The 18,393-nt window shown below is 40.5% G+C and overlaps 1 protein-coding gene and 1 long non-coding RNA gene across 2 annotated transcripts in view; one reads left to right on the forward strand and one right to left on the reverse strand.

Annotated features, from left to right (window-relative positions):
- LOC142106758 (FXYD domain-containing ion transport regulator 6-like) overlaps positions 1–18,393 on the forward strand; it is a 99,906-nt gene that overhangs the window by 11,613 nt on the left and 69,900 nt on the right. The window lies entirely within an intron of this gene.
- The window catches only part of LOC142106760 (uncharacterized), a 48,642-nt gene continuing 35,785 nt past the window's right edge, over positions 5,537–18,393 (reverse strand). Inside the window, exons 4-5 of the long non-coding RNA XR_012679780.1 lie at positions 13,157–13,293; positions 5,537–6,075 (exon numbers count right to left, since the gene is read on the reverse strand). This is a non-coding gene — a long non-coding RNA (uncharacterized LOC142106760). The remainder of the gene's footprint in view (positions 6,076–13,156; positions 13,294–18,393) is intronic.

Raw genomic sequence — 18,393 nt, forward strand, 5'->3', positions numbered from 1 at the left:
CCAACCAAGAACTTATTAAAGTGGAGATTGACACTATGGAACTAGTTTCAAGTCGCATGCTGAATATCTAACAATCACCAAGATGCCAAGCTGAGTCTCCTTCATATCCCCCTGCACCCTGCCATCGTTCCCTTCCTTACCCCTTATAGCAACCAATCAGATTCTAGTTGTCATTTATTTAGTACATTTTACAAAATAACAGCTGGAATCTGATTGGTTGCTATAGGCAACATCTCCACTTTTTCAAATCTGCAGTTTAGTAAACATACCCACTAGTGTTTTACACTTACACTTGTAAACCGATAAAACAGCTTATCAGTATGAATAGCACTGGTCAGATACTCGCACTCTCCTCAACGCTACACCTTTCAGATCCCCTTTTACAAACAATAAGGGTTGAGATTTGCTCCTGGAAATAAGAACTAAAAATACTTAATACTAGTTAATACTTAATTATAACTTAAATTGTGAATCTAGCTTCAAGGATCCTCTAATAGAATTACCTTTTATTAATACAACTGTAGATCCTGTACTTTCAGTCGTACCAACATTTATTTATACCCGAGTTCCTAATGTTAGACTTTGCCCCTTCCTTTCACGGAATAAAATCTAAATAGGGCCCAAACAAATGATCCAGAAACTGTGGCACCATACAAACAAGCAATGATGATGATGATGATAATAAAATAGCTTGGGTACAATACTTGTGATCAATGACTGAATATAAAGATTCTATGTCACAGGTCATGTACGTATGGGGAGTGTAAGAAAATGTTTCCCCAGCAGGGCTTCTCAGTAAATCCCTGCACAGATATGAGAGCAGGATTAATTATATATTTTTAGTGTATAGGATTAAATACAAAATTTTGTATGCTTAATGTTCCTTCAATGGGGGTACTTTACTAACTAAATTGCAAGAGTAACCTGTGTGCCTTTGGTAGTTTCATTTATGTTTTCTTTACATTTCTAATGAACCCTAAGGCTTCATTTGCAGGATAGGTTTAAAATGAAATATACATGGAGAATAACATCCTTATAAATAGGCTATATTTTACCTTTTACATAATTTTTTTTTTAGCTCAAATACAGTTTTCTACTACAGTAACCACTTGCAGACCAACTTACCTTTGAGTGTAATGATATGTATAAGTTATAAGGCTAGCTGGCAAGAAATGTTCTTATGAATAATTTTAGGGCTGTGGAATCCCACCAAATTCACTTGGAAATATTTTAGCTGGTTTCTTATGGAGACTGATGAGTGTTTTAAAAATAACTTACATAGATGTTTTATTTGCAGCATAAATATATAATTGGATTATGAATTGTAAAATATGAATTACAAAAGGTGTAGTTCCATATGAGTTTAATAGATTTCTTGTGCTAAACAAGAGACCTCTTACTTTTTCCTTACAAATCAGTTTTTAAACTTCATTTCTCTTTTGTTGCTGGTCCGTTTGTACTGTTCTTAAAACAACTGTGTCATGCATTTTTTCCATATACCATTTACCTATGCAGAAGAGTACAGATAATGCTTTCTTTAATACCTTGTACATTTATGGCTATATTTAAAATCATTTGTCACATTTACCAAATAAGCTAACAGGTCGTATAATTTGAGCAATTGACTACTTATTTTAAAGCATTAATTAACTTTTTGTTTTTAAAGAGAATTTTCTTGTTACAGCATGACAATTATCAAAAGATTTTTAGCAGTGACTTCACGTGAATTATAAATACTTTGCTGGATTATAAATAATAAACAGGTTTACCTTAAATTCCAGTAATTAAATACACGGCCTTGATCACTTTATTGTTTTTAAGGTAAATGTGTAATTTTTCAGTGAGTGTTATTATGAATTCTCTATATTCTTTCCAAACATGCACATACCAACAGAACTGTGAAGAACCTTCATTTTTAAAGTGTGTACAGGTCAAGTGTCTGTAATAGTTCAAGTATGCTGCAAAGTATTCAAGAGCATGTTTGAGACCTTTATTTTAAAAAAGGTGCATAATTAAAATATTTTGTAACCCACAGCAACCAATCAGATTATGTTTTTCTTTACTGGTGCAGTTTCAACAATTGTAGCACAACAGTTTGCATAAGGAATTGAGTTAAACCATTGATTTATAGCTCTCTAACCACTAAAAAAGGCTTCATCGTCATCATCATCATCAACTATTTATATAGTGCCGCTAATGCTGCAACGCTGTACAGAGAACTCACTCACATCAGTCCCTGCCCCACGGGAGCGTACAGTCTAAATTCCCTAACATACACACATAGACCAAGGTCAATTTAATAGCAGCCAATTAACCTACTATTATGTTTTTGGAGTGTGGGAGGAAACCGGACCACCCAGAGGAAACCCATGCAAACACGGGGAGAACATACAAACTCCACACAGATAAGGCTGTGGTCGGGAATTAGACTCATGACCTTTAAAATATGGACTAGTCTTCTACAGAATAATGCTAAAAATTTAGTGATTTTCTGCATAGGCAGTTTAACAAAATTTGATGTTAATATGAACATGACACACACTGTAATGTTCTGCATTTTCATGGCCAGTATTGTTTATATTCTTACTTAAATATGACCTGATTTTAGCTCGGATTACATAACTGCATACACATAATAGCTCACTGATAGCCAGGGCTGCCAAAAGGAATTCAGGGCCCCGGTACAACAACTAAATGGGGCCCCCCTTACAGGTGTGCATGCCGAAAAATTTGGCGCGGCAGCGCAAAATTGTGACTGACTGACTGTCATACAATTGAGGGTGTGGCTATGCATCATTGGGGCGTGGCTGGTGGGGAAAAGCGCTAGGCCCTGAATTCGGCAGAATGGGGCATATGCCCAGGCACTCTTGACTTTCAGGACATCTAGCAGCACAGTGTAATATAGAAAGCATGCAGTGTGTACAGAAAGAGTTCACAGTCAATAGTACCCACGACTAATAATTAGGCCTTCCTCCAGCCCCAACATTAAAATAATGGTATTCCCATTTAATAAATAAACCTATTTCCCTCCCTACATACAGCCACAGCAATAAATTCATAGTATTTACATTTCAGAAATATACCTATTTTCCGCAACCATCACTGCCATTAAATTCATAGTCACATTTAATAAAGAGACCTCATTCTCCATAAACTCATCGCCACATTTATTAGCCCCCAAACCACCACATATTAAATTAATAGTCCCCACTATTACATTGCCCCACTGTTACCCCGCAAACAAAATAGCACCCATTAATTAACCACCATCTACCTCACACACACTACATTGCCAAGAGCTCCCTGTGCAATCACACACACATTACTGTGCCCCTGCATCATCACCTTGCTATACCCCCTTATGATCACACTGTGCCCTCCATGCTGCTTTTCCCCCCTTCGTCACACTGTGCCATGCTGCTTTTGCCGCTTTTCACACTCTGCAATGCTGCTCCCCACTTCTTCATCCCCCTGTGCCTTTTATCTCCCCCCTTTTTCATCCCCCTGTGCCTTTTTTCTCCCCCCTCCATTCTTCATCCTCCTGTGCCGTTTATCTCCCCTCCTTTTCTTCATCCCCATGTGCCTCTCTGTGTTCCTCCACTCTTTCACTTACCTCTGTATTGTCTTCTTTCATCTTTATCTTCTTTTCTTCTCTATTACTCTTCTGTCTTCTTTCTTCTATCTCCGCTCCTCATTGAAAGTTGGTCGTGGCATAATGATGTCATGCCCGATATTCAGTGCAAAGGGAGAGGGAAAGAGGGCCGATCATGTGAGTATTTGTATATACACATAATCACGGCACCAAAGACACCCCCCCCCCCTCCCACCCGCTGCGCAAAAAAAAAAAAGATTAAAAAAAAAGTTTAAAAGAAAAAAAACAACATTACAGAGTGAGAGCCCGGGCCCCCTGGCATGCCGCCCCCCTCCCCTCTCGCGGTCCTGCTGATAGCCCCTTACTGTCTGGCAGAACTTAATGGTCACTATTATCTACTGGATGGTAGCATAATGCCTACATTGACTGTTACATGAAACCAGTCACATGGCGAGCTCAACTAACATAATCTAATTCTTGATACTTGTAGCAATGTCTTTTATTACAACATAGGGCCTGAGTCATTAAGGTGAGCAAAGCATAAAAAGGAAAAACTTTGCACCAATGCAAAACCATGTTACAATTGAGGGGGCAGGTAAATTCAAAATATGTGTACAGATTTATAGCTAGGATTATTTTCTCATGTATCACACAAATACTTGATAGCTCTATTTTTACACTGAAATTTAAAGTTGATATATGGCTTGCCCTATCCCAACTATAAATGCAACAAGGTTTTGCCCAGGTACAAAGTTAACAATTATCGCTCTGTTTATCTGTCCGGTTATGCATTCAGACGCTCCTGCACCGATGGAGATGAAACCAACGCGAGGTTTTCCAGTTGGATCCTCGGCAGGTTTAATGATGGTTAGGGTCTCGATCAGACTTCCCATTGGTGTACACTGGACAGAGCTTTGACCCGGGGAGCCTGTTCTGAGCCTGCATTCGGACCCCCTGTACAGTTTGGGATAAAACCAATGTTAGGTGGTCCAGTTGGATCCTGGCCAGGTGTTACAGGGGTTAAGGTCCCAGTCAACCTCCCATTGGTGTACGCTAGGCAGAGCTTTGACCTGAGGAGCCTGTCCTGAGCATGCATTCGGACACCCTTGCACCAATTGGGATAAAACCAATGTGAAGTGGTCCAGTTGGATCCAGGTGTTAGGGGGGTTAGGGTCGTACGCTGGGTAGAAGTTTGACCCGGGGAGCCTGTTCTGAGCCTTTCACTGGATGGATTTGGACGAAAACTTCACAGACTGGTAACATTGGATCCCAGTAGACATACTAGGGGGTTAAGGTCCCAGCTAGACCTCATGTTGGAGTAAGCTGGGCAGAACTTTGACCCGGGGCGCTTGTTCTGGACATTCCACTGGATGAATTTGGATGACATTTAATATCAAAATATAAATGACACTGAGCAGCCACCTCATGAGTGTGTTGAAAGAGCTGCTAAGCTGCCAATTATTTTTAAAAGGTTGACAGTTACATCCAACTCCTTGGTAATAACTTGAATATTTAAACCCGGGCTATATATATATATATATATATATATATATATATATATATATATATATATAATTGTGTATTGATAGATAAATATAGCCACCTGCAGTATACAGTATATACTGGTAGGTTGACTGGCTTCTGACACAACTGACCATAGTGTGTGTTTCTGTATTAGAGTGTTTAAATTGTACATTTCACTAGAGCACAGACTAATATGAAGTGTCTATAGTGTCTGTGATTTTCATTTTTCTACTTATTCGTGACAGGCTTTGTTTCTATTTATTTCTATATGTTTTCATTTATTTTGCACACAGCACATGATTCTGGCAGCCATATCTTTGTTCTTGCACAGGCATGATAAAAATGATCTGATCTGAATTGCTTATCAAGCTTATTAGTTAAAGCTACTTGGATTTGATCCAAGAAAAATAGTTTAGTGAATGGCAGAACACAGGTTTTTTTTCCTTATAACTGGTAATTAACATGCACACAGCTGATAGACGAGCTTTTATTGGTATGGCAGCAGATTTATCCTCACATACCAATTACAGTCTGGAAACACTCCCAGAGATTGAATCTAGGGCCAAGTCTTGCAACCAGTTGTATACAGAGAACATTATATACAGTATGTGATTATATTGTGGTTTATCATATGCATATGAAATAGAGTATGTAGTATTTGCAATGTGGCATAACAATATATAATTGTTGTATAAAATCACTAGTGTCCAGTATACAACATCTCAATACATCTCAATACATTTTTCCAATATCCAACTTACAATTGTTAAGTTCTGCAGAATCCAGCTCACCACTATAAAGCTTTCTAGTGTCTAGTTCACGGGTATACAGCACCCCAGTATACAGCTCTCCAGTATTAAGCTCTTCCACTTCTTTGGTCTGATGTTCTGGAGTCGGGACAGATGTAAATGTAAGATCTGTACAACTCTATAGGCATGTGGCTGGGTGCACCTTCGTACCTGTGGACAGAGTTACATTATTGTGGTCAAAATTTTGATTATGAAATCATGGGAGATATCCAGAAAAATGCCAAAATGCCACCACTGCCCCTTTTGATTGGCTGTCCCCAGAGATAGCTTTTATGACTTAGACGTCCTCTCCTTAGTTTTAACATGTAAGTCAAAATCTTTTCTAAAATCATTAATTGGCAGATCATTATATATGGTTTTGGTACATTCCTGACTTTATCACATTTGCGTGGCTATCATTTGAGACAGGGTTAAGCTGCTCTCGAACTCTTCCCATCCCCTTCAAATACAAAAGCAATGGTTGCCAGCTGTCCTGATTCTGGTACGGCAAGTACCAATTTTTAGTGATGTTCCACTCATTTACGACTTTGTCCTGACTTCAAGAATGATTGAGAGGCAGGCGCGGGCTGGGATGCGGCCGCCGGTGAAAATCAGCTGAAATTGCCTCCTGGGGGTGGCCGGCCGGCCCTAATAGCAGTGAGAATGAGCGGCCCGGGGGACCAATGCCCTGCTGCCCCCCCGGGCCAGCCCGCCTCTGTTGGGAGGTATGTCCCTGTAAAAGGGTTTCTAGGGTGTTTACGGGTTTTAATCTCCTTAATAGTCTGGCAAATGTATGGATGACCATTTAATAACGTAATTTATGACTACTACCATTAACCAACTCCTCGCAAAGGTAATTCTTAATTTAACCTAAGAAATATAATTCTTATTTTCCCTTAAATCCACAGGATCAATATTCATATAATAACTTATTCTTATGTCTTCAAGAAAAACTATGCACAAAATATAGTTTCATTTCATTTAAAATGTGTTATATTATTAACATTCTAATTGTAAAGCTTATGTATATATTATAAAACAGTAAACAGTGTAACAATATCTTACACAACATCAACAGATTTTGTTAACTCCTCTAACTATAGGTGGTGTAGTATAGATTTTGGAGCAATACATTACATTCATTGCCTGTTATATAAATATACATGTCATTGTGTGTGTGTTTTGTCTAACTATTGTCTAATGGTGTGTGTGTGTGTGTGTGTGTGTGTGTGTGTGTGTAGCAGGAGGAGGGGGAAGACTTGTGTGTGGGGTATACTTATTAGGTATAGGTCTACTTAATAAATGTAAGTAATTTTAATTTCATGTCCGGGCATGTTGGCAGAGATAGGTCTACTTTTTAATTGGGAATGCCATCTCATCCACATGCCCAGACATTAAATTAATTGTACTTAGATTTAATATACACCTACCCCCCCCCCCCCCAAAAAAAAACAAAAACAATATTAAATAATTAATATTCACATTTAGTAATTAAAAAATGTAGACAAAGTTTGCGACAGCACACAAGAATCACTAGATAGTGATGAAGGTAGTTCTAAAGAACTTATAAAAATGTAACACTCAAAATATCCGTGGATAAAAGATAAGATTACTATATTTTTTCACAAATCACATATAATATACATATAACAAGAGCTCTTGTATAAAAACCTTGAATATAATACCATTATAAGCAATATGGCCAACTGCTACATTAATAAGGAATATACTGCCTTCTGGCAGTTTCATTGCTTCTGGCAATGAATCGTCAGACAGTGTGATTTATGGTGTGGAGTCAACTGAGTTCTTATACTCTTTTTATTTTTGACACGAAAGAAAGATATCTCCTTCAAGTGAAACTGTGCAGGTGCTATGACTTGGAGATAACTGTAGCATAGGCTCATGGAGCCCCATCGGCTGTTTATGCCGCCCTGATTTAAGTTACACAAGTATGGAGAGGAGAGGCTGTGCTTTCCATTAAATGTAATCCTTAACATCGAAAGCAGTGCTGTTTGGGAAAAGCCCTAAATTGCTGGAAAAGCCTTGACATTTACAAAACTCTACCAGCTGGGATCCCGTCTCTATTGTGTGAGACAACGAGCATACAGGAGAAAAGCTGCAGCTCAGTCACATGCACTGGAGAATCTGACTTATGGAAGCTGAATAACGGCTAAAGGTCTGGTAAACATCTCTGTCTTCCTCCGCACTTGCAAGTGATTTATTGATACTATTAAGCAACACTTTCTGAGATTGTCTATCCAACTGTGAAGTGTGGCTGTGACTTTATTTTCACTATTCCTGTTTATCAATCCTTGAGATTGTGATTGTTGGTTGCAAAATCAAGTTGCAGTTATATATCTGCTATGGACTGTATGCTTATTTTTATATTTTTGTATATATCCCTTCAACCAACTAAGAACTAGAGATGCTCAGGCTCGGTTCCCCGAGAACCGAACTTAGCAGATCCGAGTACCAAGCCGAGCGGGCTCAGTATTTTCACGCGCCCTCTGAATTGAAAATGAGTCAAAACGTCATTGTTACGTTGTTGGATCTCGCGAGTTTTGGATTCTGATCCAGCATCATTTCACACAGGGACACAGAAGGGGTAGCACAGTGCTTGGCAGTCTCTAGAGCAGTTGGGCAGCGTCATAGGTAGAAAAGAAAGAGGAGGGGTAACAGTGTTCTTCAAAGTCTCCAGTGACATTCAGGAGAGCTCCATTGCCCCATTACTAATTGTCATTGCTGAAATAGAATTAATAGGTATGGCAGGCTTGGTCTTCTAAATCTGCAGTCAAATTGTACTGTGTTATATAGGTAACACACTAAGAGGAGAGCTCCATTGCTAATTGTCATTGCTGAAATACAAATAATAGGGCTGGCAGTCTTGGTGTAAATCTGCAGTCACATTGTACTGTGTTATATAGGTAACACACAAAGAGGAGAGCTCCATTGCTCCATTGCTAATTGTCATTGCGGAAATAGAAATAATAGGGCTGGCAGTCTTGGTCTACATCTGCAGTTACATTTTACTGTACCATAGCTCATACAGAAACAGGAGGGGTGGCATTGTTCTTGTCACTCTCCAGTCTCAGTCATGATGATACTAATCCCTCTACCTCATGTGCTAAAGTCTATGTTCAAGTGCATAGTGGTTTTAAGTCAGGGAAACAAAAATGTAATTAAAAAGCTTGAATCTTTGTAAAGAAAAAAACACCTCTCTAATAAAGGTGAAAGTTTACTGTTGAAAAATATAAAATTGCCATCATGCTATTCTACCCAAAATATTACCAAGCATATCAGCATCAGCTAGCTCCCTTCTCTCAGCTAGATCTCAGCACCTGTAATCTACACTGTCATCATATTCACCCTCATCAGTGTGTACATCATCCTTAAACAATACTAATTCATCCCCGCTGGAATCCACCATCACAGAAGTCTGTGTACTTTGATGTAATTGCCGATAATGGCCTTCCTCTTGGAATTTGTAGTTCATTTTATGGAAGAGCTGTCACGATTTTTGGACAATTTTTTTAGACCAGACCAAATGTCAAAATGTTGTGCTGACTCATCTGCATCACCACTGGGTGTCTTGGGAAAGCTAAGTTTTTTCCTAGCAGCAATTTCCAGAGAAACTGGAGGAGACGTCATTGTGTCATGTACTACTTACACTGTCAGCTTGCTGACCAGGAGCTCATTGCATCTCTTGAGATCTTGAGACATAGCTCTTAAACCTAGGATCAAGCACAGTTGCCAAAATGTAATGATACAATTTCAAGATGTTGATAACTCTTGGATCCTGGTGAAGCGAATAAAGTACGTAATCTGCAAGACCAACATAATTAGCGGAATTGCTTTGCTTCATTTCCTCCTTCACTTTCTCTTGTTGCTTTTCAAAAAGTCTAATTAGGGGAATCACTTGACTCAAGCTAACAGTGTCTGCACTCTCTTCACAGGTGACTACTTTGAGTGGTTTCAGCACCTTGCACAACATGGAAAGTATTCTCCACTGTGCTGGACTAAAGCATATTCCCCTCTAAATTATATTCTTCTTGCAGCAGCTGCATTCTCTTACATGCTGTAGCAGAATCACGAAAATGACCCTAAATATTCTGGGACACAAACAGCATCTCCTGCATGTGATTGTCATTTTTTAAAAAGTTCTGTACCACCAAGTTGATTGTGTGAGCAAAACAGGAAACGTGATGGAATTCCCCCCACTGTAATGCTCTAACAATATTGGTGGCGTTATCAGAAATCACATATCCTCAGGAGAGTCCAAGCAGGATAAGCCATGTTGCAATGACATCCCTTAGTTTTTTTAAACAGGTTGTCAGCATATTACCTCTGACCTGCTCTTTGTCTCGTCTCTGATAACCACCTCTCACTACCTCCTTCAAAACTTCTCCCATGCTGCTCCCCCTACCATGCTCAATCAGACTTCCCCACAGCCTTCAAATTTTTAGATGCTCTTTGAAAACTCATCTCTTTTTTAGAGGTTACCTTATCCTCAATAACACTATTCACACTAATGCACCTTCCCAATCTCCCCTCTGAGCCACACTCGCTCCTCTTGATTCAGCTGTGCCCTCTTCCCTTTAGAATTTAAGCTCTCTAATGAGCAAGGTCCTCCATACCCTTTGTTTTCATGTCTCCATTCATTTTGTCTGCCTTGTCTGTTCTTGTTTTACGCATGTCTTGTTTTATGTATGTCCTTGTCTACCCTACTGTACGGAGCTGTGGAGCACTGTGGTGCCTTCCAAATCTACAATAATAATAATAATATGCCTCTTAGTGAAGCAGATGATACACAGAGTAGTCTGCCTCTGAAAAATGCAATGTTCTTGGGTACATGCTGCTACTGTCCCTGCTGGTGAAGGCGAATCACCAACCCAGTGGGCTGTCACAATCATATAATCTTTAGTCTGCCCAGTTCCGCTTGTCCACATATCTGTGGTTCAGTGTACAGTGGATAGAATGGCATTTTGCAGACCAATAATTACATTCTTACGAACCTTCTGGTAGAGGTGAGGAATAGCTTTCTAGTAAAATGGTATCGTGATGGAATTTGGTAACGGGGACAGAAGACCTCAAGTAACTGTCTAAAACCAGCTGCATCAATAGTGGATATTGGACGCAGACCTAATACTAGCGTGGCATGGCATCTGTGATCCACTTTGCGATTGAGTGACAGTTTTCATACTTGCTTCCTCTTGCAAAGGATTGTTTAACAGTCAATTGTTGTGAACTAATAGTAGTCTTCTTCTTGGTCTGCTTCTGGGTTAAAGATCTACTCACCTCAGCAGCAGCAGTGGGCCTAATGCTCAAGGATTCTTCTGAGGAGTCCTGGATAGTGGAGGAGTCATCTTGCCTTAGAAACTTGGATGCAGGACTAACTCCGATCACTCGTGAGGATGTTGATGATAAAGGTGTTGGGGGTGTAGAGTGCAGGTGCTGGGATCTAGCTGAGAGAAGGGAGGTAGCTGATGCTGGACTGCTTGTTGTTATTTTTTAGCATAAGTTTCTGATTTTCACAAAAGCTTTCCATGAACTCGCTTCAAATGGCGTAACATGGATGAGGTTCCTAGATGGTGAAGGTCCCTACCTCTACTGACTGTGGCTTTACAATGCTAGAAATGGCTAGACAACTGTTGTCAGGATTTGGGTAAACAAAATTCTTATGCCCAGGCATGACAATGGCCTTCTTCGTATCACTGACAAGAACTGCTGCAGTCTTTGTTTAAAAGTGTATGAAAATAATATTGTTACCTGTGAGGTGGTCAAAATTGACTGCAAATGACTTGAAATTAGTATTATTGAGGATAACAATAATGTAGGGGGGAAAAAAGAAAAATTATGTGATTTTAGCAAAAAAAATAGGGATTCAAAACCAAAACCAAAATACGCAAAGGCGGTTTTGCCAAAACCCGAAATTAATTCAGATCCAAAACAAAAACCAAAACCAGAACACGGGGGTCAGTGAACATCTCTACTAAGAACACATGACCATCTGAATAATTGTTGGCAGCACTCCATCACAAGTATATACAGGCAATTGACAATCTACAGCTTCATCTCCAAGTTATATTGCACTTCTGATTGAAACACAAAGATTGGTAACATCAGATGTTTTTTGCCAATTATTTTATGGACATGTGCATACATTAAATTAAATCGCTTTTTAGCAGTATATGGTTATTAATATAGCAATTTGCCATATTGCTTATAATGGTATTATTATTATAATGGTATTATATTCAAGGTTTTTATACAAGAGCTCTAGTGAACATCTTTCATCACTATCTAGTGGTTCTTGTGCGCTGTCGCAAACTTTGTCTATATTTTTCAATTTCTGATTAGGAGATAACAGACCCCTAGTGACTGGCAGCCTCGACTCACTAAGTTCATAACCTGCGCTGAAAGGTTGTGTTATATATTGTTTATTGTACATTTAATAATTAAACCTATTTCCCCCAAACTGCCCCAACATCAAATAGTAAGTATTTGCATTTAATAAATGGCCCTTCATCCTCCCAAACCCAGCACCACATTCACTTAATAGTCAACAAACCACCCTAGCATTAATTAAATAATTCCATCACCTCACCTTAAATTAATAGTCACTACCCTGACCCCACTATTAAATTATATAGTCCCCACCATCAAATAATTTGTCCCGACCAATACATTTATATTTCCCACTCTCTATGCAGAGCCGAATTAACATATTGGTCTTTCTGGGCTATAGCCCAGGGGCCTAAGGCAGCCAGGGGGCCCTAACAAAGATTTTTACTTAATGCCGGCGATAGGGTCCCATTCATTCAAGTTAGGCAGGCACAGCTAACAGCGAATCTTATGCTGTCAGTATGAGCGCGGTGCACATCGTGCTGCTTAACGAAGAGGTCAAGTGAGACTATGACATAGTCTCACGTGACCTCCTCACTGACTAAAGCGCTGCGCACCGCGTCCGCATTGACAGCAGGGCAAGAAGAAACAAGGTGTCGTCTGAAGGCTGCAGCAAAGTGAAACAGATAAGTTTCTATATATGAGGGGAGTGGAGGTGATACACTGGGGAGGAGGGGGCGCCTTTACAAATTACTGGGGGCTTCTTAGCCCAGGGGCCAACATTAGCTCAATCCGGCCCTGTCTCTCTGAAATGATTATCACCCGCCCACCACGCCGTTACATGAATACCCAGCTTCCATTCCAATTACAATAAAAGTAGTCATTAATTCTTGTTGGTAGCACCACACACCTTGATTTCCGCAGGAGCTCTTAGATTTGCTTTAAAGCGCCTGGGTTTGGCGAGCAGGATGGAATTATTTTCAGAGGAGCAGAAGTTAGTACCGGCCAATGGGAGGACTTCTGAGGTGCAGTACAGAAACAAGATTACTGAAATGAGATGGACAGAAGGGCACTTGGCAATCTTCACTCAGCAAAAATACTTGAAATATGCATTATCTCTGACCATGAGGATTTCAGCTCTAGTCCATAATTTTAATGGGACACCAGTCAGTTGCTTCTTTTGCGGAGAGGCACAATTTCTACTCACACCTTGCCCAATGTACAAATAAATTCTCCAAAACAAAAATACCATATATCCCCTCTTTCTCAAACCTATACCAAGCAGTATTTTGTGGAGGCGACTCAGAGAACGGCTTGACAGTTGGCAGACCATTTAGGCTCAACAGGGCAAGACTAAGGGCTAGATTTACTAAGCTGCGGGTTTGAAAAAGTGGGGATGTTGCCGATAGCAACCAATCAGATTCTATCTGTCATTTTGTAGAATGTACTAAATAAATGAAAGCTAGAATCTGATTGGTTGCTATAGGCAACAACCCCACTTTTTCAAACCCGCAGCTTAGTAAATCTAGCCCTAAGGCTATGAAGTGCACAGCCTTTTTATTGGTTCATACAGAGTCTTTTATTGTAACAATATAGCACAAAGCATTTCTGGTGACAATGTTAGTTGATGTGAGCTGTGCTTATTGATTATTTTGTGTTCGATAGTTGCTAAACAGCAGCAGCATGTTGTGAGCACTACTCACTGAATTCCCTGTGTTTTGCTAGTTGCCAAGCAGCAGCAGTAATTTAATCTTTCTATTGAGCACAGGTGCAGCCTATTAAATATATGGGAGTGCCTGATTCCTATTGGTTGTTCATCCTTTATATACTTCTATCTTCCCTACCACCTGTGCTGATGATAGCTTTGTCTGCCCAGTGTGTGTTTGTTCCTGGAAATCCTGCTGTGAATTCTACTGACTCAATATGTTTGACACGGACCATTTACTGACCCTGCTATGGACTACGGGCTGGCTTTCCACCTTAGCCTTTTGTCTAGATTTTTCTTAGTGTGCTGCCAGCCCTGATTACAGCCAGGTGCTGACTGGCACACTTTAGGACATGGAGCAAGCACACAGCACTGACCTATAAGTAGCGGCCCATCCTTAGAGTGGTTTTCGTTACAATATATATTTATCAATATAAAAAAGGCTCTTTTAGTGTTGCTTAACCCAGTGATACTTTATTATTGTTATACATTATAAATCTTAAATCATGAAAATAAATAATGCAACAAAAAACAAACCTCACTTTATATTGCATTTATATTTTATATCTTCTCCCTACAGGACCTTTTTTTTTACATACCTAGCTGATTATACTGTGGTATATGCATAACACTATATAGCTATAAAATCAATATACAACAATAACAAATATGTGTGTCCCATCATCGCACTGCTGCCCATCTTCACACTGCTGCCCCTTCATCTTCTGAGACCCCCTTCAGCACACTGCTGTCCCATTCATCACACTGTTCCCCCTGCATCTCACTGTTCCCTCTTCACCACACTGTTCCCCTTTCATAGCACTGGCCCCCTGCATCACACTATGCTTGCTCATTACACTGTGGCCGCTCATAACACTGTTCCTCATCATCACACCATTGTACTACTTACCTTCTTATGGTCTTCTTTTCTTCTCAACGGCTCCTCTCAGCACAGCTCCTCACTGACAGCATTGAGACGTGATGATGACGTCAGATCGACAGTCAGTGAGGAGGGAGGAGGAAGAGAGGCACTGTAATTTGGTGCTACAGGGCTCCCGTATTCTAGGGGAGAAGCCATGTAATACTGTTATCTGAGCCAGGCAGGCAGTCTAGGCAGTGTGGTGCATAGGCGGCCGCATCACATATCGCTCAATGTGGCCACATGATCCATTAATAGAATATTGTATGTAACGCCCCCCTAGTGGCGTTTTAGTAAACCCTGCACCTCAGTGAATACAGGAGGGGTCACCCAGAGGGCAAGCTAGAAGTTTATGAAAAGTTAAATAAAGTGGTTACCATGGTGATAACCCAGCCCAGCTTGTGAGACTAAGGGAGAAGAAGGAGGGGCTGTCAGAAAGGGGGAAAGAGACAAAAAGAGATAGAGAGGACAGAGACAGGAGAGGAGAGAAGTACCTGGGGAACTGGGAGAGTGGGGTGGAAGCTCCAGGATCCCCCAGCATTGCCTGGAAGTCTGAGCGCGGTGACTGCGCCAGGGCAAGGAATGTGTGCCCTGGATGAGGGGGAGAACTCCATGTAAGAGAGAGAGAGGGAGAAATTTGCATGGAAGAGACCCTGGAGTGAAGGCTGCTACAATAGGCAAGGTAGCTGTATTGTCAGAGCCTGAGGCTGGGAGAACACAGAGTGAAGTGTCAGAGCACAGGAGACATTATCCCCGCAGAGGAGGGATGAGCTGCAGTTGAGAGTTACACAGATATGTCAGAACTGCATTGAGAAGAAGCTGCGTGCCTGTTAGCATCCATGTGAGTGCCCCTGCAGAGGAGGGTGATCTGCAGTGACGTATGGAGTGTAAGAGACATGTGATTTATGTTATATAACATCTGGATAACATTAAGAACTGTGCAGGAGGAGTAATGAGATATATTTGCAACCATATTCGTATTGCTCATTAAGAACTGTGCTGGAGAGAGTGAGGAGCTGTGTATATATTTCTTTATTGCTGCAACCATTATGATTATCGTGCTAGAGGAAGAGGAGTGTAAATAAATAGTTCAGTTTATCATAGAGATGGTCTGGCGGCCAAATTATTGTGACTTTTATTGCACTGCATCACAAAGTGACAACACCTGTGTCCCACTAACTACAAAGAAACACCTGCATGTGCAGGGACCCCCTGCTCTATCATGTACACCCATGCCCATCAGCTAGCCAGGGCTTGAGGAGGAGGTGCACTGTGTACCCTTTGCACCCCACACAACACACAGTGACAGGGGGTTACATGTACTACAGCTTGTAGTACAATATTCTATCAATAAATGATGCGGCCGTATCAAGTAATATGTGATGCGCCTGCCATTGCCTGGTCTGCACTGTATTCATCAGCAGGCGGCCCAAATTAGAATTTAATTGTCCAGCCTGGGGGACATATCATCATCATCATTTATTTATTTATATAGCGCCATGAATTCTGCAGCGCTGTATAGAGAACTCACTCACATCAGTCTGTGCCCCAATAGAGCGTTACAGTCTAAATTCCCTAATACACACACACTCAGACAGACTAGGGCCAAATTGATAGCAGCCAATTAACCTGCTAGTATGTTTTGGATTGTGGGAGGATACCGAAGCGCCCGGAGGAAGCCCACGCAAATAAGGCGGGAGAACATATAAACTCCACACAGATAAGGCCATGGTTGGGAATTGAACTTATGACCCCTGTGTTTTAAGGCAGAAGTGCTAACCACTAAGCAACCGTGCTGCCATGGATATGCTCCCCTGCCCCCGTCCCCCATCCAACCCGTTCCTGATCACAGCCTGTTCTAAGACTTTTTTTTTTGGATCTGTGCCAGCCCTGAACCTAGGCTGTTTCATGACTTTGTCTCAGATTACTGCCAGCCCTTCTTCTCAGCCAATTATAGCTGCCTTTGAACCTTGCCTCTGTACTCTGCACCAGGATCCTCAGTGTCCCCTTTCTTTATCTTGCTCCCTACTGGTCTCCTGCAGTGATAAGCCTCTACTACTACAAGTGAAGTGCTGAGGTAACCGAGTATTAGTGAACACATAGAAAGGGTGCCCCTAAAGGTGAAGACCCATTAAAGTCGTTTCAGCCATTGGCTATTTTTAACATATAGCAGAATAATTCAGAACCTCATAGAGCACAGAAAGTATTCTGTAATTAATGGCCACTTTCCACAGTATTGATGTTTTGGGTAATGTGGTGAAGATCTGTAAATGGGGTCAGTATAAGGCCAGTAATAGTGATGTGTTCAGCATGTGCACAGCATTAGCAACGTAACCATCTCTAGTAGGTGAAAAAACATTAAGAATTCAAGTTGAAAAGAAAACGATTGAGTGTCCTGTTCTCTATTTCACTAAAAACAGACAGTCTAAAAGACAGTGGATAGGAAAAAAGACAGGTCCTTCTAAACCCAGACTGCCTTGTCACAGCAAGACAGGTAACAACTTACCGTATATACTTGAGTATAAGCCGACCCGAATATAAGCCATGGACCACAGAAAACTGGGGAAACTTATTGGGGGGTATTCAATTGTTAGCGTTAACGGAAAAAAACGAGCGCTCAAAAAATATTACTGTTTATACGGTAATATTGCGCGAGAAAAGCGTTAATACGGTAGTTTACTCGTGCAATTTCAGCTCGCCGCTCGGGGAGCGGCAAGCTGAAATTCCGCGAGTAATTACCGTATTAACGCTAAGATTTTTTGAGCGCTCGTTTTTTTCTGTTAACGCTAACAATTGAATACCACCCATTGACTCGAGTATAAGCCGAGGGAGGGGCTTTTTCAGCGTAAAAAATGTGCTGAAAAACTCGGCTTATACACGAGTTATATACGGTAATATAGGGTTATGGTTATAAGGTAAACCCTAGATTTGTTCTCTTTTTAAATCCAGACTCCCAGACAGGAATTTATTTTTATCATTTGAGAAAAACATTCCCCAAAGACCTATATTTTATTTGGTATTGAATATAACACAAACATTGATTATTATTTATTTTTATCCTGGCTTGGTGGCACAATAACTGCAAAAGCAGCTGCCACCAGATTGCAAAAATTTAAATATTTTAAGAATCCATGTTTCCTGCACACATTGCACATAAATATAGCCATATGTTTGTAGAAAAAGCAAAATAATGTAAGAATAGACAATGTTTTGCCTTAAGATCCTACTTGCCACTGAGCCATCTGCATCTCCTGATTAATTTTTTTTTTTAGATGACATATTATAAATATATATGTGACAATGTACAATTTGCCACATATAAAGAAGGGGTTAACTTCTCCAGAAGCATAGAATAACTATGTCGCTTCCTCACAGTGGGCGGGCATATACCCTTTATGCAGTGGAAGAATGACAGAGTCTAGAAAGGGTGTCTATGTTGGCTCACCCTGTGCTAGCCTCTGCCAATGTAAATACTGTTTGTTTTGTATATAGCCCCTTCACTTCCGTCCTTTACCCTCCTCAT

Source organism: Mixophyes fleayi, chromosome 11 (genome assembly GCF_038048845.1).
Source record: "Mixophyes fleayi isolate aMixFle1 chromosome 11, aMixFle1.hap1, whole genome shotgun sequence".
NCBI lineage: Eukaryota > Metazoa > Chordata > Amphibia > Anura > Limnodynastidae > Mixophyes > Mixophyes fleayi.